Genomic DNA, 21,368 nt, shown 5'->3' with positions numbered 1-21,368 from the left:
AGACATGTGAGTCTTTCCCTTGATTAAAACAATGCTTTTACTGAATTTATCTCCAATTAATACATTTGTTAGCATAAATACACAATTCCACATTGAGCAAGGACCTTTCATCAACCTAAAATGACCTACAGCCAAAGAAAAGTGACTAAGCCACAGCAATAGGCAGTAAGGCGAACCACAAGGAGTAACTCCCAAAGCTTTAGCTGGCACAGGCAGCTCTGAAACCAGCGCCCTGCCCCACGCAGCCAGGTCCCTCACTGCCACCTGAAACCCAGCAGAGCAGCTGCTCACCACGGGCAATCCACACACAGCAGAAACAGCAACGCACGGGCAGGAAAAAGAGCAAGGCAAAGGGCCATTTTGTGAAGCTCAACGTGAACCAGAGGAGATTCCCCAGTTTCCCGCGCAGCTCCTGGGGGGGCAGAGGGCCAGGGAGCCCCAGGAGCGGCACTACACCCACCGGCACCTCTGCAACACCCTGCGTGTGGCTCTGCACAGCCAGAGCCACCCCGCCAGCCGGCGAGCCAAGAGCTCTGTCCCCAGCAGCAGCAGCAGCAGCAGGGATGCTCCGTGCAGACAGCCCCAGTGCCGGCCGCGGCAGCGGGCAGGGCAGGGCAGGGCAGGGCAGGGCAGGGCAGCACGGCTGCTCCCTGCTGCACCCCCAGCAGCGCAGCGCAAGTTTCACCGCACAATAAAGGCAACACACTCGCAGCAATGATTCCTTTGGTGCTGTCTGGGCAGCAGGGACCAGAGATCGTTCTCAACACAGATACCAACTCGTTTCCTTCATTTCACAAATGCTAAAGCACATAAAAAATTCTAAAATGAACGCGAAAGGCTACTAGCAGAGGAGTGTCACTGCTGGCCCCTCTCAAGTTCTTGGGAATTGTATCCTTACTGGCAATGACAGCCCATTAGATATAACACTGAATAAATTGGGGGGGGGAAAATCCCATTGTTTCTTTCTGTTAGCAGAGGGCTGGTATGTAACAAAGAGGAAGAAAGGCAGCCTGTGTGCTGCTGGCGGGTTGGTAAAAAATTCTCAAGGTCTGATCGATACCATGAAAAAACCACCTCTCCTGGCCTGAGGCTGGAGTGTTATTCGAGCACAGCAGTCATATGCAGCTCATTTTCTTCAGCTGCGATGATCCGAGGCTCACGCTCACTGAAAGAAGAGCGGAGTAGATTGCAGGCATTTCTAACCCTTTACATGAAAGAAAAAAAAAAAAGAAAAAAGAGGGAGTAGAGGTATAGGGGCGCATGTAGGAGCATCTCGAGGAGCGTCTGCACGGCTCTCTGGGCACCTGTCCCTGGGGGAAACCCAAAAGCACATCATATTCGCGGAAAGTTGGGAGCAACTTCTGGGGGGGGGGGGGGGGAATGGCAAAAAGCAAAATGGCTTAAAAAGAAAAAAGAAGAGAAAAGCCATTGTTGTAGGAAACCCCGGCGAGCTATCAAAAGCAACAGCAGCTACGGCGATCCACGGAGAGGAGCCGGGATGCCCTGGCACGCCCGCGGCCGTGCCGCTCCGCACAGGTGCGGCCGGGATGCCCGGGCCGTGCCTTTGTCTGCGGGCAGCGGCGCTGCCAGGAGCGCACAGCGCCGGGATCCAGGCTCCGGGCGGCCCCCGGCTCCCGCGGCCCCCGGGCAGGGGCAGCCGCTGCCCGCGCCCCGGCCCCGCCGCCCTCTCTCCCCTCCTGCCTGCCTACCTCGGCCGCCGCCGTCACGCCGCCCCCAGCGCCATGTTCCGGCTACATCCGGGCCCGGCTCCGCTGGCTCCGCACGGCGCGGCCGCAGGTGCCGCCACCGCCCCCGTGCCAGCCCAGCCGAGCCGAGCCGAGCCCAGCCGAGCCGGGCGGGCGCAGCGCCGCCCCCGCAGCGGGCCCGCAGCCCCGCCCCGCCCGGAGCGCCGGGGCCGCGCTGCTACGGCCGGCGGCAGCTGCGCACCTGTGCGGCGCGGCCCGGCACGGCGCGGCACGGCACGGCGCGGCACGGCCCGGCACGGCACGGCACGGGGCTCTGGCCGGCTGTCCGCCGGCCGCCCCAACGGGCGCACACCGCGTCCGCACCGGCCCCGGCACCCCTGCGCGCACCGAGCGCTGCACGCACCGTGCGCTCGTACATCGCCCACCCATCCCTGCACCGCCCCGTGCACCTGCCCGCCCAAGCGCCCGCTCCTGCACCAGCCGAGGCGCCTGCCCCCAAACAGCCGTGCCTGCCCCCGCCATGTGGGCACCAGCTTGTGCGCCCGCCCGTGCGTGCATGTACCCATGTATCACCCACGTATTCCTGCAGCAACCCACGCACCTGGGCACCCACACACCCATTCCTGCACCCACCCGGTCATGCACCAACCAATGCATCCATGCATGCAGCCACCCACCTGTGCACTCATCCACAGCCAAATCATGTACCCCGTCCACCAATACATGCACCTGCCCATGTACCAATCCACACTCCTACCCACATCCATTCGTCTGCACCCCAACTCTGCAGCCATTCACCCACCCACTGCTTTTTGAACTTGGACCTCAGTTATTACATTTTTTTAAATATAAAAACAACCGTGCCAGTGTGTTTTGTTACCTGTAAGCTCTCCCCAGACAATGGTCAGGTGCTAAGGGACAAATCCGGTTAAGGCAAGTCATGGAAGGAAGCAATCAGAAGATGACAACAGACAAACCCCATCTAGCCCATCTAATTTTGGTGTATTACTGCTGGCAATTTGTGGCTGCCTCTGAAAGCTGCTCTAAGCCTACATTTTTATGAAATGTTCCATGAGAAAGATTAAGATTGCCTTTAATAAAGGTTTGTACCCATCCTTCCACATGCTAAATCAGTAGGAAGATGATGGTGTGTGCTCATGGATGACCACAAGCCTCCCTGTCAGGAAACACTAAGCACAAACAGCAAAGTGCTTTTCAGAGGCACCTGCAGCACAGGCTTCCTGGGAAGAAGAGACCCAAAGCTGACCTGATTGATACAGCCCTGCATGGGAGAGGAGTGATTTCATAGTTAATGATGTTGAATTGCACATCATTTCTGGTTTCTTTGATGCCTGTTTGCATTAACATGCGCTCTGTGTGGCAGGAGCAGAGAGGACTCGACAGGAACAGCTTGAAGACAAAGGTGCATTGGAGCTGTGTGGGGTGGATGTGCTGGGCCAGGCAGAGGGATGTGCTGAGGCTGAGGCTCTCACAGCACTAAGGCATCCAAGGCCCAAACAGGGTTTTGCACATATGAAAGACCCTATAACAACAACAACAACAAATCCATCAGAAATGTGCTCATCCATTACCCATCACAGCAGTGCTTGCTTCTGCTGTTTTCATGTTCTGCTCCATCACTGCTCTGCATAATGCTGAGACAAAAGGAGCTCCCTTGGCTCTCCCCAGCACGCGGTGTCACTGTTTGCTGGGATGGCCGAGCTCCTGCTCCAGCCTCTGCCCCTGCCCATGGCACTGCGGGAGGGGCACCACTCTGCTTTCTGGGAGGGACCTGGGCCACACACCAGCACAAACAGCCCAAAATACAGCATAAAGTTATTCAAAACCCTGGGCCATAATTTTCACCTCCTAGATGTGGAATTCAGAGACAGGCTGGCTGGGGTCACCCTGAGTGGGTGCCATTGTTGAAGTGACTCTGTTGCTCCTGGTTTCCATTTCTTTGCAGTGGGTTTTGCAGCCAGAAGCATCATTTGGAATCAGCAGCTACCAAAGAACATTCAGGCTCTGGTAAAAACTCTGAACACCCAACCTCTCCCCAGAAAATCCCAAGCCAGGCTAAAACTTTAAGGGAAAATTCCCCACACCTTGGTTTTAAACCTCAGCCCAAAGCTGAAGCCTTTCCCTGGTGCATGAGAGCAGCAATAAGGTGGGACAAGGCAGTGAGGGTTTCCCTGCTCTGAGTCAGCATGAGTGGTGTGTGTCTGCAATGCAAGGTGCTGCATGTCACATCTTGGCATGCTGCACACAGCTTCTGGCAGGGCAACAAACAGAAACCAAGCCTTGGCTGTTTTGTCTTTAGTCTCAAGCGTGACTTGGAGGAAACTGTGTCAGGAATTGGCAGAATGGGCTGATGGCTGCCAAGCTGCAGCACCAGGAGGGAGGCACTGCACCACTCCAGGAGTGACAGGGAGGGAGGGAGGGAGCAGAAACCCCTCCACAGCCCAGGGGTGCAGGGAGAACGTCTGGCACAGAGCCTCAGTAGCAGGAACCTGCAGAGACTCACACGGAAGGGAGGCTGATCATCCACCAGCACAGGAAAATCCATCCTTGTATTCCCAGAGAGCCCTGGACTCTCTGTCTCCATGGCTGAAGCCAACAAGAAACCACGTCTCTAACTTGGGCATTAGTTCCTCCACTGAAGTCAGCTGAATTACCCTAAGGATGAATGTGACTATCTAACACCTTCAGTCTGAAAAACAGATATACCCAAAACTTTTCAAAAAGGTTCATTTTGCTTTTACCTTACACACAATGGTATGAATCAGAAATATGGCTCCTCGAGTCATTGCAACTGCCCTGAGCTAGAGTTGATGCAAATTAAAGGCAGATAAAAATACAACATGTCCCTTTCCCAGATAAATCAGAGAGCAGGATTATTTTTTTTTATATTTATTGTTATACATTTAAAATTTGATAATTTTAATTTAAAACCTGAACCAGTGGCACTAAACATTATGGCCTAAATTTCATTGTAATACTAAAAGAAATAGCAGTTAACCTCTACAAGTTTTAGATTAAGTCAAGCCACTGCAGTGTCTGAAGTGTTTGCTGAACCAAGTGGAGCAGGGGATTTTTGAGACTCTAAGCCCATTTCCTACAGACCCATTTCTTTTCAGGATGCACAAAAAGACATTCTTCCTTTCAGTTCACTCCAATTTGAGAAAATCATTGGGGGTTGAAAACAAAAAGGGAACAGGAGATTGCACCTTCTCCCATATGAGTCTTTATAAGGATTTGGTGATTAGAAACACCCCAGCCTGCTGTCAGAGATAATATTTCCTGTGTTCAAGATGTCCATTTCAAATGCAGAATCAGTTTTGATACCTGTGTCCTTCCCCTTGCCCATCCCTCCATCATATTTAGGATTAGTATGTGATTAGTAACTAATGAATGTTACTTTTTTCTGCAGTGCACCTTAACATGAACATTAAAATAAGCCACGGAGTGGAGGCATCAGTCATCGGTCACATAAATGAAAATTGTTAAGTACCTTTAGACTTAATATGCAGATTCTTAAATAAATATGGTAATAGCATATCCTGATCACAAGTGAAAAAAGAGTACCAGGCTCCGGTGAGGAAGTATCAGTTGTTCCTTAGGAAAATAATTTAAAACTACAAATGAAGAGCAAGATTAATTTAAATAATCAATTTTGTGTTTCCTGCTAGCTGATTTAAATCATGATGAAAATTGTTGATTAAAGCCCCTTATTTAAATCTATGCCTCTTAATGAGAGTGCAAGCCTATGAACATAGGCCCATCATAGTAATAAAAGATTGTAGAGAAAAAATAACTTTCACAAGAATACTTCCAGGGCTGGAAGAGCATCATCCATCCTTTGCAAAAAGAAATGCATCTTAACCAGCCAAGCAATTCTTCACCCCTAAGCTCCTAACCCTGTGAAAAGATCAGGGATAGGGCAATAAGTCATAGGATATTCACAGCCACGTTATGTAAGTACAGCTGAACTGGTGATCCTTTTTGCTAACCATTGGAGAGGAAGATGAAGTATTGCTGGAATAATTAAACAGACAGGTTTGAATTCCCCAAGCAATGCAGACGAACGCCCTGTCCAGCTATTGGTGTTGGTGGCAGCAGCCTTTCAAGGTCCTAGGCTGCTGCAGCGGGAGGAGGGTGAAGGATGCAGGGCAGGGTGGGCCTTTGCCAAGCCAGCTCCTGTGCTCCTGTGCAGCCCCTGGCCTCTGTCCACAATGCTCTCTGAGGGCCACTCCTCTGGGAGCAGAACAGTGACTCTCATAACTGCACTTCAGATCTCCTCTAAACATAAGGTGCCTTTGCTTTCCCTGTCAGTGTAAATCCAAGCCCAACAGCATTCACTAGGAATGTATAGAGAATGGAGACACCTGCATTTCACTGAGGGCTGTGTGAGCATCACCAGAACTTTACATGTCCAACATGCACTGAAACAGGCTCTTCCCCATGGTCCTATTATCCACATTGCTTTTGACTCCTCTCCAAGTAGTCTGGGGTGCATTGGTGCAGCCCCATGGCCTGTCTCTCTGTCAGCAGGGGTGACAGTCCCCTCCATTTCTGCACTGCTTGCTCCTCCCTGCTGCACTGCCCGCTCCTGGGCCCCAGCGGTGTCTCCCACAGAGATCTCTGCCCTTTTGGGAAGTGTACCACGGCATGAAAGCCTGAAGGCATGACCTTCACTGTAACTGACATCAGTCACCAGAGGACAGACTGAGAGAACAGGTACATTTCATAAAGGGAGTTTTAAAGTGATTGTATATTCTTGAGCCATGATTTCTGCTATGCCTGGTATTGTTACTGCCAACATTCTCATTGCTGAATGATCAAAAGATACACAAAGGTCTATAACTAGGGATATTTACACAGACTTATCCTCACACACCTGTGATTCCTGCCCTTCAACTCTTACTTCTGAGGGCAGCAATGGGCCCAACCATGCAAGGCAGAGCACAAGATGCTCTGTGGTTTGCATCTTCCCAGGACGTGGCTGCTCCAACTCCAGAGACAGCTCTGGGACCATGCAGGAGCTTCAGTGCTGCGATGTGCCCTGAGCATGGTCCTGTCCTGCCTGAGAGGACTGCAGTGTGGGACTGTGTCAGGCTCACATGGCTGAGATGGCCCTGTTCTGTCCTGTCCTGCCTGAGAGGACTGCAGTGTAGGACTGTATCAGGCTCACATGGCTGAGATGGCCCTGTTCTGTCCTGTCCTGTCCTGTCCTGTCCTGTCCTGTCCTGTCCTGTCCTGCCTGAGAGGACAGCAGTGGGACTGTATCAGGCTCAGATGGCTGAGCATGGCCCTGTCCTGTCCTGTCCTGTCCTGCCTGAAAGGACTGCAGTGGGACTGTATCAGGCTCACATGGCTGTCCCAGCTGCCAGAGTCCTGCTGTGTCTCAGGTTCAGGGACACAGTCCCTGTTTCAGGGACTTCTCAGCCTCTGCACTAAGGTTTGGGATCCATGAACAAAGGGGTTTGCTCCTTTTCCTCCCCCCAGCATTTTGCAAAAGCACTATTACACCTTTCTGTCACACTGCCCTGCAAATGTGCTTCCAAAAGCTGCCTTCTTTCCTCAAAGATCATTTCCAGTACTGAGCAAGATCTCTCAGAGCCCTTGACTTTGCAGCTGGCAAAGTTTACAACATGTTTACAATACCCTGCATAATTTGGCTATGAGATAATGTATAGTATAGTCCTTCAGTAGTGCACAGTGGGAAAAGAACAAGTGGAAAAAAATAAGGTAATGCAAAGCCAAGAAAAACAGATGGTAGCGAGCTCTCCAAGGGGCAAGAATGAATAAATAACTGCAGAATTTTTTTGTCTGAGGAAAAATATATTGTCAAATCAATAACACAGGTTTTAGGAAATGCAGACTAGATCAAATGTGCATTTTTCCAGTATTAAACAATGGCACTTCATCAGGACTGATGGTCTGTGCTGCACGTGTTTGCCTACATGAAACAGAGAGAAGTAAAAATAGCATTGCTCCAAAAAGTTCTTGTTTGACCTCAAGGTTACATTTCATACTTTCTGGGAAGTTCTGCAATAGGTAACAAGCCAAAAGTTCGCTGGAAATCAAAATGCCCCAGCACTTACTGTGCCCTTTAGCGGCTTTGTATCTTTGATAATCTTAGTCAGACCTGCAATTCTGAGAGAAAAGAACTTCCTGAATATTTTGGGAACATTCCTGTGCCTGCTGTTAGGGCCACAGGAAACTACACTATTTAATACAGCTTTAGGTTATCAAGTCCCACCCTGCTTGTTTTTCTCCCTCCAGCCCACAGTGTTTGTGCTCTTGGGCCTGAGATTTGCCTCATTTTTCCTTGGCCCCCAGCTAGAGAAGGAATCATTTTTCTCCCTGCTCTGTGAAGAGAGCTTACATCCCTTAATATGAAGCTCAGAACTACACACCAAAACAGCCCAAAATCTGAAAAACACAAAAACTCCTACTTGCGGCATGATAAGAACAATGGCTGCAGCGTCCCCAGCGCTCACTGGGCCACGGTGATGTGCTGGGCTGTGGAGCAGACGGAATGCCAGGCTGGAAGGAGCTCTGACAGTGGGACGTGAGCTCGCGGCCCTGTGAAAGGCCTGGGTGCTCCATCTCCAGGCTGGGTCCCTGGGCCATGCTGGGACTCGCACAGACCAAACCCTGCAGATCTCCTGGGGAAGCTCCCCAAGGAGCCCCATCTAGGGAGGGCAGCCAGAGCCCAAAGCAGAGAACGAGCAACCCCCAGGGCTGAGGTGCCAGTGCACCATCTCGCAGCAGTGCTTTGAAAATATCAGCCTTTCCTTTCCTCACAGCACACGGGAGGTGGGGATAATCCATCTCCATTTCTGCTCCAGAACATCTGAACTCACAGTGCTGCCTGATTGTGAAAACTAACTGCATGTCAATAAATCAAAGCGATGGGGTATTTCATGGAAGCCAGTAGCTGGCAGAAGCCATAGGAAGGGTCACCTCTTCATCTCACTGCTTTTTGGGAGGTGGTGAAGGCTCCATTATCATGCCCACAACACCATTGATAATATTTTCATTGAAGATCCATTCCCTGTTCTGCCCTGTTCTGAAGAGCAAAGTCACTGTTACTGCTGGGAGCAGAGCCTGAGCTCCTTAATACCACATACTGCTAAGGTCTGGAAGCAATCACTTTTCCTATGCAAAGGGAACTCTCCCTCTAAAAATCAAAGTCTTTCTGGGGAAGCAACAAGCCCACAGATGAGCCTCCCAGCTGCTAAAGCCCCTGCTGCCCCCCTGCAGGTGCCAAGCACTCCTCCCTCTAAGAGCAGCCCCAGGATGTGCAGGGGGCACCCCAGAATGTCCAGCTGGGTCCATGTGCCTGTGGCAGCTGCTGGGAATTGCTCAGAGGTGGCTCCTTTTGAGACGGGACAGGTTCCAAAGGACATGAGCTCTCGGAAGAGGCAATCACTGGGAATGCCTCCAGCTCCAGCCCCAAACTGCAAACTAAAGTACTTGCTTTTGTTGGAACATATGGCAAAACCCTGCATCCCACACGTGCTTTAATGCCAAGAGTGACTCTTAGTTTGGCATCCTGCATGGCAAAGAAGCCAGCAGGGGTTTTGTCCAAGAGAGAAGAGGGATGGAAGCAGGCATTTATCTCACTGCTATTTCAGCTTCTCTTCATTTCCTGGTCTGCACTAAATCCCTGGGTCGGTCCAGCTCTGGCCATTCTTGGCTGTCCTCAGCCCCCTCACCTGAGTGTTTCTGTACCTGACCCTGACATTGCAGGCTACAAAGGACTGCATTGCAAGGACTTTGTAACCCAAGGCGTTTTTCTATTACAAACAATCCTTTGCACCAAATTCCAGGTAGGCTGATATTGTAATGTCATTCCAATCACCTGGTGGAATACTTGTCTATTCCTCCTTTACGAGTATCAGTACCCAGCCTATATTCTCTCTCTCATACTTAAGCCTCCAAAATTGCACTGATCAAAGCAACCTGCATTTATAAACTGATGTGCTCTTGCATTCGAGAGATTTGCCAAGTGCTAAATATAAGGTTTCCCACTATACTCAAATCAAATTCAAATTCCAGCTGCCTCTCAGCTAATATGCAGCAAAGGTTTAGCAGTACAAAGCCGTGTTTGTAGAATCAGACACCAAAGATGATTAAATTAAACTGAAAGGGGAATCAGTACAAGCCTGAAATTAGTTTGCTGAAGATACCAGAGTTCATTTCCTCCCACTGACAGACGGAGCCACCTCGTGACCTTTAGTGATCAGAGCAAACAGGATCATGCTTTGCCAAGTCTGCCCCCTCCATTCCCAGCAGTGCCCTGACTGAAAAGTCAGCTCCAGCTCTGCTGGCAGGGCAGGGGGCCTGCAGGATGCTCACACCAGCGCAGCAGTTCAGACACTGCCCTCTCCCCCACAGGCTGGGATCCATCTCCTCCCTCCAGCACATGCTCCCCAGCACTCCGGGTGTGCACTGAGATCGGAATAACACCTCCTGGGCTTATCTTGGTGGTCTCTGCTCTGAGCAGAGGACTCCTCTATCTTTGATTTGACCGCGAGGGTGAAACCAGGGAGGTGCCTGAAGCTGGCAGGGTGAGTTGATGAGATGTTGAGAGCAGGCAGGAGCAGGAAGGCATCCCAGGAGTGGGCAAGCAGTTACTTCCTTGGTTTCACTTTGCTAATCTGGCTCTTTTGAAACAGCATAAAAATTGCCAATGGAAAAAAAAATCCTAACTTTGGCTATAGGAAGAGAGCTGAAGGGATTTAAAGCATATGGTAGCAATAAAAAGTTGTTCACCTTCTCTCTCCCACCCTGCCCCATTAGCTGCTATTCTTGGGCATTGTCTCTGAGCACTCTGGATGATGGCTCCATGGAAAATCCCCTGCTGAAAACAAAAGCTTCTCTTGACTATCACATACACACAGGTTTGCCAAGACACCCTGTTCTCTCCCTGCAGCCCTTGTGCTGGTGCCATTCTGGGTCTCCTCCGAGCACAGACGGGAGAACAGCACCAGGCTGTTTGCTGTTCCTGCCTTGCTAATGTCACTGACCTGATTTACAGACCAGACTCAGACCACTGCTCCTGTTTGGGGACTGGTACAAACTGGTGCTGCTCCTCAGAGACTTGCACGTAGTCAATTTTCAACAACAGAAAGGATTTTCTCCCTGTAAGAGGCGAGGGCTAGCACAGCTCCTTGGCAACATTTAAATTGAAAGGATAAATTATAGGAGCAGTTATTCCAGTGCAGTGGCACAGCCTCTTAACCAAAACCCCTACTATCCAAATTCAATTAGACATAACCCAGGAGGGAAAGAAAAAAGGCACAAAACTCTACTGATGGAGCTTCCTCTGCCAGCAGTACCTGGGTGTTCCTCTGCCATGCTCCAGGGGTAGCTGTGCCCTCTTCTGGGCAGAGCAGAGCCTCCCATTGGGCACTGGTGGCAGGAGAACAAAAAGCCCCCTCTCCATCAGCGCAGTGGCAGGAGAGGAGAGAACAGACACCCTCAGCCGGGCCAGGAATGAGAAGGGAGATGGTCACACTGCGCTTTCAGCCAGGCTGGCTGAAGGGCTGCACTTGCAGGAAGGTGAGCAGGAGGGCCCAAAGGGAACCTCTCAGGAATGCAGCCAAGCAGGGCCCGTGCAGCAGCACCGCAGCTCCAGCTGCCCTGCCCCAGGCGGCTCCTGGCTCTTGCCTGGCTGAGCCTGGGCACTGCCAGGCAGCACGGCCACGCTCTGGGCACCGTCACACTGAGCTCCAGCCTTCCTCCTCACTACGGAGGATGCAAAAAGGATGCAAGGTTTGCTGCCACAAAATCCTGTCTGAATAAATATTGCAGCTCTAAATTTGAATTGGTGGAGCTCTTGGGGAGCACATCCTCACTGTGTTTGAGGCAACTGCCTCCTGCCAGACAAACACACACCGCTGAGCTCATGTGCTGCTGCAGCAGTACCTGAGGCCAGTTGGAAAAGCCAATATGGTCCATTTCTCCTGCAAGATCTCCCAGGGGAAATATGCCTCAGCCAGGCTCAGTACTTCCCTTGTGCTATATCTGTATGGAAATTGCATGCTTTAAGGTTTTGTTTGGGATGGCAAATAAGTCAGACCTTGCTGAAAAGCCTGGGCTGGGCATTCTCAGAGAAAAGCAGTGCATGGTCCTGCTCCCTGACAGCTGAGCCACACTAAGTAACAGATGAGGGCCGTACTGCCACAAACTGTTTTGCAGGCTTCCCCACACAAACAAGGCACTAACCACGGCTTTTCTTCCATGGCTGGAGGCCAACACGCCTCTGGGCAGCATGAGGATGGCCCCACACCAGCTAGTTTCTGTTGACTGACAAGCATCTCCTCCTTCTCTTCTTCTGGCTGAAGGCTGGCTCAGTTTGTGATGGCAGAAGCCTTGCAAGAGCAATTTTAAAGGTGCTTACAAAAACAAACAAACACACCACATCCCTGCCATCATTTGTCACCTGCCCCAGACCTGTTTTACACGCTTCTCACTTGCAGAAAATCATCCATGACTTGAGGAAATGCTCTTTTTGACATCTTCCTTTCTGTGAACTTTGTGTTTCCAAGTGAACATGTTTGAGACACGGGCCTGGGCAAGAGCTGCAAACAAGGGTGAGGACCAGTCCTGGGGCTGGCAGTGCCATGTTGCCCTCTCCTGCCAGGCTCCCCAACAGATGCTAATCCACTGTCCGTGATTACTCTCTCTAGGATCTTTAAATCCAGGCTTTGGGGATTAAGGAGCCTCCCCCCCTTTCCCAAATGAGGGAATCCTCCCTTAATCCATTCCTGCAGGCACAGCACCACCAGGAAAAACCCAGCATTTTCTGGGGAGTGTGGTCCTGACTCTTTGTATTGCGAGGCTGTACAGAACACCACACCCAAATGCCTGTGCTTGAGAGCCCTTCAGCATCACAGCTCTGGTCACAGATCACACCTCATAACCCAAACCCCTTTCACTGCCCCCTTTCTGGTGTTGTTTGGGTGTTACCTGGGGTCTCCCTCCCTGGTACAGGCACTGAAAGCCCCTCCCAGCCCCACTGCCCCCGGTGCTCTGGAGACAGCCCCTCCACAAAGGATGCAGCCTTTGGGGTGCTGATCACTGCTCAGCACCCAGTGGCTGGAGCAAATAAAAACAAGAACTGAGGGAAAGTGCCAAAACACAGTCAATCTTTAACCAGCTCAGGGAAGATATGGTCTCAATTGTCCTTATTCAGCATTCACCTCTGGGTGCCTTTCACCAGTTTTAACCCACATTTCAAGGCTGCAAAGCCTGCACAAACCAAGCAGGTTTGCTTAATTGCAGTGCTCCCCCCGTCCTCCCATGCCCAGCTGCTTTTCCACCCATGCTTGCAAGAAGCCCTTTCTCTCTGGGGATGTTTTTTCCAGGTGACCTGTGGACACTGACACCAGCCACACTGAGCCCAACCCACAGCAAGGAGCATGTCCCAGTTCCCACTCTGGCTCACCCACAGGGCTGTGCTCACTTATCTCAACTTTTCACTCTATTTTGAATTGTCAAGGCTGGCTGAACGTCCCCCTGCCACCCTGTACTGTGCCAGTGCCAGCCCTGGTTTATGGGACAGATTTTGGGGGAAAGGATAATTCACAGTGTAATGCTGTATCCCTGATCAACCTGAAAATCCATTCCTCCAGCTCCCAGTCACGTGGCTCCAAGAAAGTCAGATTTTGTAAAAATCTTAAAAAACTTTCAAGACATATATAGGCTGTTTACAACCTACATAAGACTAATTTACACAGAGTGAAAACACAACTCTTCATAGATCTAAACAGAAACAACCCGTGTGCCAACACCAGCCACTGAAAGCATCCTGAAGGCCAGCCCGTGTCCGTGGCTCTGCGCTCTGCCGGGGCAGGGCTGACACGGCGCTCTGCCGTCCCAGGAGCTCCCTCCAGCGAGGCCAGCCGGGCTCAGCCCTGCCGGACCGAGCCGGGGCGGCTCTGGCCGCTGCTCCTCGGGCAGCTCCGGAGCGCACAGGAGGGCTCGGCTCTGACTGGGAGCCCAGCCGGGGCACAGCACCCTCCATGGCGCTGATTTATTTATGCTCTCTCTCCCTCGCTGCAGCAAGGATGGCTTTCCCTTCTAATCCCTTTCCGCCGTGGTGTGCTCCAGCTTAGCGGGCTGTGCTGGGGGAGGGGAGGCTGGGCTGGATCCGTGCCGGGGAACAAAGAGGCAGAACCGCCCGGCACCGCTCGCAGCCCGAGCGGGGAAGGGGCCGCGGCGGCAGCAGCAGCTCCCCCTGCCCCTCCATTCCCCCAGGCTCTGCCCACGCTGGCACCAATAACCTTCGGGAGGCACGGCACTGCTCTAGGCCCCGAATCCTGCTCGCAGGAAGGAATGCTCATCCCGACAGGCTCATTGTCATGGCAACGGGAGATGCCTTCCCCTCCTGTAAGGGCGCCGCTGTGCCGGGGGATGCAGGGCAGGTCTGCTGGGAGCTGCCCTGGAGGCCATGGAGCAAGGAGAGGCAGGATCCCCAAGGAGCAGTCCCAGGGCAGGCCATCTCCAGCACAGCACAGACCCACAGGACAGACGGAGACAGCAGTTTAGGTGGCTCTGACATCAGCATGTAGCAAAGCGGGGATGATGGCAGTAGGGCCTTTGGATAATCCCAAGTCATACCTGCTCCCTTTAATGAGTTACTTGGATGGATAATATACTTCTGTGAATCACATTTTCGGCACAGGGTGAACCTTGTGCCAGGAGATCTTAGCAGTGAAATAAAATTAACCCATTTTCTCTTCTAGTCATACAGAGAATGCACAGCCAGCAACCCCTGCTCTTGAGAGCTTCCAGCTCAAAACCTGATCTTTTTCACGAGGAAGACAGACAAAAACCTAGAAACAAGCTGGGAACAAATGCTACAGCAACGTTCTGCCTGGAAACACACAAATACCCCTGACAGTGCCAAGCCTTGAACGGAATCAGTCACAATTTAAAGTCTGCCATCATCATCTCTAAACGGGCACCATGGAGAACACAAAGCAAGGGCAATATACTTCCCCCAAATCGGGAATGGCACTCGCTTTTCCCTGTCTCCCAGCTTTCAGCTGGAGCAGGAGCCCCCATTCCCAGCACTGCCTAAGCCTGGCAGCGAGCAGGTAAGGTGACAAATTCTGAGTGAATTAGAGAAAAGCCATCATTTGCCATAAATGCTGCATTGATTTTGGACGGCAGAAGCTCAGCTGACCCAGCATAGACCCAAGAGGTCCTTTCCTTCAGGAAAACCACTGAGAAGGAAGCTGTACTTTTCTTTAGCGGACTTTTGTGGAGACCTTTGCAATGCCACCTCTAGGCCAGTGGTGGGAAAGCAAGAGCCACGTGTTCTGCTCCTGGCTTTTTCTTCTGTCACAACGTGTATCATCAAACGAGTGCTGAAATGCTGCCCATTTCACACAGAATTGCTGCCTGTAGGAAGATTTCATTAATTGCAAATGAGAGCAGGACTTGGCCCACACAGTGGAAGTAATAGATGGTCCCTATAATTAAACGTTAAGTGTACGTCCATTGATTTACCCGCAGTATTTCAAAATAATTAGACTGGCGCAATAGATCTTAGTCTCTGTGAATTTAATATCCCAGAAATCATTTACAGTTTTCCTGAGTCTACCTGCTTTGTGAAATGCTGTATTTCTCCTGCGACTCAGTGCTAAAGCAAGGGCAATTTAGTGAAATCCAGTGAGGCATGCATTGTATGCTAAAGCACCATTTCCTTTTCTGTTTCCCAGGTGAACAGTTTACAGTTTAACACCAGAACTTTTTCTATATGTTTCCTTAGATTTACCTTCCTAAAGAATTGGAATTTTAATTCATCCTTGGAAAATCCTTAGGATGCTGTAAACAAGAAAGGAAAGTTTCAGGAAGGCCAGAGAGGAAGTTTTCAAGAACATTTAAAGCACCCCAGAAAATCAACATCAATTTCCTTAGTCTCCATTCCCAGGCTACTAACCACAGTGCCACTGTGAATGATTAACCTTTTCTCAACGTATCTGACTTCTGCCTTTATACAACCAGCCTTTAAGAGTCCTGTCTCAAGGAGGAAAAGATACAGGGGCATCTGATAAGCCTTTGGGTCTGGAGCTTGGTGAAGTACAAGGGACCTGCAGCAGGTACAGCATCTCCTTACTTTGCTGGTTTAGCTTGGAATGAACAAGTAAATCTGGAGCTGGAAAACAAGACACTTATTTCCAGTAACTGAAATGAGGGACAAGGCAGAGAGCTGCTGGTTGTGAAAGCAGAACATGGAGACCATAAACCTCTTCAATTTGCTGGCTGTGGGTAGCATCACCCTTACCTGCTAACACAGCTCTGGATGCAAAACATGTTTGATAAGCCTGGGGTTTGCTTATGCATCCAACACACTTGATAGTATTTCATACACCTGAAGTCCACTTATTTGCATGTTTAATTGCATTCTAGTTTCTACCTAAGAGCTATTGACTCAAGTTGCCAGGAAAAAAAGTAAAAACAGAACACAAACCCCAAGTAAATGCCAAAGTTAGAGCATTAGGCGCTGAAAAGCCAACATAAATACCATACATACTCAGCTCCAATTTTTAACCTGCATGTGAGTCATCCTTTTATTCGGTGGAGGGGCTGTTTTTAATTACAGATGGACACATTTGAAAGGTTAGCAAATTACAACCAGTTTTCTTTAGATGAATGGCAAACTCAGCCAAAGAATCTTAGCTTAATATCACTGACAGCCGAGTAACACCTCCCCTGCCCCCCTAAGGTCCACTAGCTTACAAATGCAGCGCTCCCAGCCCAGCTGTATCGGTCCTCTCTGATATTCCCACAGTGTCCACTCAGCTGGGGTGCCTCAAAACCCCCTTGCTGGGCTGTGAAGTGGCTGATGCTTGCTCTGAAGTCCTTGATGTAGGCCGGGTTTAACATCTGTTGATTTCAACAGAAGCCTACCCACTGAGTTGTACATACTTTGAATTAAGCCCTGTGTACATAGATTTTCCAGGTAGGGCAATGAAGGGCTTGGTTATTCTGTCCTCATTAACACTGATGGGGTCTGGGCATGCTGATAGTTTGCAGCTTTAGAAATGGCAGCCATAAAGCACAATTGCACTCATGTACAGCCTACATGTCTTCTTCTTTGCTGGGATTCAGCAAGAGCTGTTTCTGGTTATAAAACACAGTTATTGGTGAAAACAGCCCGCACCCAGAGCAATGATGAGACAGGGGAATTTATTCAATCACACAGACCTGTTGATTAAAACCATCATTCATATCACTGAGAAATGAACAGCCACAGAGACAAACTACCCTGGAGCCTGCTCTTTCATTCTCTAGTAATCATTTCACACAACATAATTATCTTGAAAAGTTGCTGATGACAAGGCTAAAATACAAAAATATTCACGGGTATCTCCACAAACAGTTTATTGATGTGCTTGCTAAATTTTCAGCACACACAGAGGTTGGCAGAGGTCTTTGCTTGTCTGCATTAACATTTGCATTTGCTGTTCATATGAAAATACAGGCTTGATGATGTTAATTGCAGCTCTTTCATCTTTCTGCTTCAAGCTGTGTTTTAACTGACCTAGCTCAAATCTGCAGAGCTAAAGGGATCCAGAACCAGAGGGATACATCCTGTCTGCTATCTTCTGTGATGTTCCACCACACACCCTCCAATCTGATCCTCCAGCCAGCTAAGACATCAGTGCCCAAGCTCTCCTGTCTAAAGGCACTGCTGGGGTAGCTCGGGTCATCTGGGCAGAAAAAGGATGCACAGATCTATTTCATTATATTCTCCTGTGAATGGCACAGTCTCACATGAAGACAAAGCTTGTGTGAGGTTCCAGGGGTGTGAAGGTGCCCACGTGGGCTGTACCACAGCTGTGGGCAGCAGCTCAGGCCTGAATCACGAGGCACAGAGGCAGATTCTGTGGTTACAGTGATCAGCGTCATGTTGTGGCACAACACCATGAACCTTGGGCCCAGATGGAAGGGGTGCCTCTGTGCCTGTGTGTGCTGCACTTCCCAGCAGCACTGCCAACTCCTGCCTCGCTTCAGGAGGAGGAAGAACACAGAATGCCAAGGGCTGAGGAGAGCTGCTGCATGCTTACAGCAATGGGAGGCACAGGCAGACATGGCTTCAGCTTTTCCTGGGAATAGACCCAGCGAGCAGTGAGGGATCAAAGGCTCTCCTGTGCTCTGCTGCACACCTCCCCTGCTCTCGGGGGAAAACTGGAGGCACAGGAAGGGAGATAGAGAGGCCTTGTTCCTGACAGCAGCCCACAGAGAGCTGGGCTTTGCAGCTGGCCAGGAGCTGCACATGGGCTTGCAGGAGAGGATTATTTGGGCTCTCTGCAAGAAGGAGGCAGTGGAGCATATGTTTTTAGACAGAAAGTACAAAACCAAAATGAAAATACACAAGCGTTTGTTATCTGAGGCTATGAGCTGTATCTTGCAGATTCAGGGAGGCAGCTTGGCTGAATCCCTCTGGAGGCACCAAAGCCTGACTGGGAGCAGGGCCAGAAAAATCAGTGCTTGGAAAAACACTGCTGAAAGATTACAGTTCATCCATACAGGAGCAATTAGGATTTTGCCAGTGAAATGATTGAGTCCAGGCAAGTACATTTGGAGAAAGATGCCCTCGGGAGGAGAGGGAGGCTGAGCAGCTGGAGCCATGCCTCTGCAGGGCCACCAGGCTGGCTGTGGGCACTCGCTGGCCACTGCAGGGCTCCAGAGCCCAGAGGAGAGGGACACTGACACACCATCCTTGGGTAGGGAGAAAGAGGATTGGAGCCACAACCAAAGCCTTACAAACACCACCTTCACCAGACCCAATCTATTGCTGTCAGGCCTCTGAAAGTCACACTTTTGGGGCTTGCCCGCAATGCTTCGGAAAGAGAGACCAGAAATGAAGGTAATTCAGGTGAAACACTGGATCATTGCAGGTGAAAAGGACACCTGACACACTTGCAACTGGTTGATGTTATTGAAAAGGTATTTTGTAGGGAAGACTCCTCTGCAACAGCTTACCCAAAGCAGGGTGTTTGTTTTACCTGCTCAGTTCCCTGCAGGGAGCTTCCTTTGCTTTTCCAGAGACAAACCTCTAACAGAGACCACTGAGTATTTCTGATCTATGCTGGTACACAGAACTACAGAATGCACTGACAGGCAAAAGCAATTTAATTGCAGTCAGGCTCCAATTTCAAATCCTCAGCCTCTGACCTTCAAGAAAAGTCTGACTATGGTGAGCACAGAGAGCACATCCATCACTGTGCTGGGGAAGAAGAATGGGAAGCCAAAAGCCAGAGTGTGTCCATTTTGAAAATTAGCAGTTCATACTTGTGCTCTGCATTTAACAAGCTTCTGAATAAAGATTTTCAGGGTTTCCCAAATATGATTTCTTCTCTGGCTTAAGTCAATTTGGTATCTGTACACTCAAGAATAGCCCATGTGTTTAAGTCAGAAAATCTGCATTAATATTAATGTTGAGCAGGAAAGCAATTTGGAAGTTGGACTATTTGGCAGTTCTAAGAAATGTACTCAAAGGTGTGCTTAACCCAAGACATAAGCCATTCTTGTCACCGCCCAGCAGGTTCAAAGGACAAGAAGAAGTGATGTCAGTGGCTTTTTCCAGCATGGGAAGGATGCAGCAAACATGAGCACCCAACTGATTATCCCAGGGCACCTCCACCCTAATTGTCACTGCAACACAGAGCTCCCTGGTGGCTTCCATCAAGTCATTCCTCCTGTCTGACCTAATTTTCTCAGCTGCAGAAGCAGGATAATACTGACTCATACAGGGTTTGTGATGGGAAAAGGATTTATTTTGTCTTATAAACCACAACTGAGAGATGCCAGGAGTTAAAGGCCCAGTGTGGCAGCAGCAGAGATATGCAGGATCTCTCACATGAGGAATGGGGTGCTTAATCAGCTGGGGCTGACCCAGGGACAGGAGGCAGCACTGGCATTTCTAAATGGGCAACAGTCATTCTGATTGATTATTCTGTAATTTATCTATATATTTATTTTTCCATTCATCCAACCTAGAGACCATTGAATAATCTGTGATTTTGTTAAATGAATGTATCATGAACATATCATTTTGTACTTTTTTTTCCTTATAAATATTGGCATTTTGTTCCACTCTGTAAACTGGTTATTGCTGACAGGGTAACATAAAACTTTGAGAACGTGTATTGCAGGGACTCAGGTCTCCCACACAAGACAGACAGGCCAGGTACATAAGATCACCCTAAAAATGTGGCAGACCTCCTGCCTGTGCATTTCTGCTGCTCTCCAGACCTCTGCTGAGTCTCCTGGTTCTCTGGAGGGAATCCTTCATGTTCTCCTATCAGTGAAACCTGACAAATCTCCACTGGGGGTCTCTGTTCTTCAGTTTCCAGGTTCAGTGCCAGCTCAATGCCCTGACACTGACCCGAGGTTCTCCAAGGAAAGACCTGAGAGGCACCAGGAAGGGCAGGAGGGCTGTGGGTGAAACCGTGCTGGCTTCCCAAAGGGAGCTGCTGACCCCCCACCCAGGGCAGGTGCTTTACAGACAGCACTGGAAACCCCATTTCCCTGCACTATTGCCTTTTCTCAACTAGACCCCCTCTGGACTATTCCCCACTCACCTGCAGGCAGTACTTGATAGCCATGAACACTCCTAAGGAAGTACAGAAGAGCTGAGGTTGGAAAGGACCTCATTTCCCTAGTCTAACTCCCCTGGTCAGCACAGTCAGCCAGAGCAGGATGTCCAGCTCTGTATCCAGCTGCATTTTCACTGTCCATACACATGGAGAGCTTCTAAGACCCACAGCACTGCTCCTGTAGTGAGTTATCACACAACTCCTGAGAACCAAACCAGCTCTGACAAGGACACTGAACTCAGATGTGCACAAAGGCTCCTCCTGTGAACCCAACTCGTTTTACAAGGCCATGAGAAGCAGGACCAGAGTTGTGGCAAGATGCACTGCTGGGCTCTACAAGAGCTCTCACAGCTGTAAGGAGCCCCATGGGCTGGCCTAGGGCTGCAGTTCAGACACAGGGCAGAGCTACAAGCCTTCAGGGGGCTGCAGAGGAGGCCACAGGGCACACCAGGGCGGGGGGCCAGAGCACTGGGGGCACACTGAGCCCTGGCTGCACTGAGGCTCAGCCCATGGCCCTCTCCTCAGCAACGCCTCATCAGGGCTGCCCTTGCAGGCTGCGTGCTGACGGCACAGCGCAGCCCAGGGCTCGGGCTGGAAGAAGGGCCGGAGGTACTGCTGGGTTTGCAGAACACCAGCATCCAAAGGAAGCTGCTTCTGCAAGCAATGTGCTTCAGGAATAGCTGACCTTTTCAAGGATTTGAGATGCAGAACAGAAACATTCAAAGAATGTGCATATATACCATTAAAACATTACTGCAAGTCCCCAGTGGCTACAAAACTCGCTGCCAAAATCTGAGAGAAGACAAAAGATTCTATTTCTGGCAATGTATTAGTCAAATTAATTAACACAGGACTTTGTTGTAACTCAAGGGTCTCAAACTGACTGATAATATTTGTGAAGGTTTCAAAAATTTCTATAGATCACAACTCTTTCTTTAACCCTAAGAGATTCTATGGAAGACATAAAAAGAGATTTTAACTGAAAAGGTCACTGCTTGCAAGCCAAGACAGGAATAATTTAGAGGTGTCTGTG

At 50.0% G+C, this 21,368-nt stretch overlaps 1 protein-coding gene across 2 annotated transcripts in view; it reads right to left on the bottom strand.

Moving 5' to 3' along the window:
- PAK5 (p21 (RAC1) activated kinase 5) overlaps positions 1-21,368 on the bottom strand; it is a 151,024-nt gene that overhangs the window by 77,197 nt on the left and 52,459 nt on the right. The window contains exon 1 of one of the 2 annotated variants that reach the window (XM_074536602.1): positions 1,710-2,096. The exons of the other annotated variant lie outside the window; for it this stretch is intronic. The gene's annotated coding sequence lies outside the window, so the exon portion shown is untranslated. Of the gene's footprint in view, positions 1-1,709; positions 2,097-21,368 lie in introns of those variants that run through there. 2 annotated transcript variants of the gene reach the window in all.

This window comes from Zonotrichia albicollis, chromosome 3, assembly GCF_047830755.1.
Source record: "Zonotrichia albicollis isolate bZonAlb1 chromosome 3, bZonAlb1.hap1, whole genome shotgun sequence".
In the NCBI taxonomy this organism is placed as follows: domain Eukaryota; kingdom Metazoa; phylum Chordata; class Aves; order Passeriformes; family Passerellidae; genus Zonotrichia; species Zonotrichia albicollis.
This window is presented reverse-complemented; position numbering and strand designations above follow the sequence as displayed.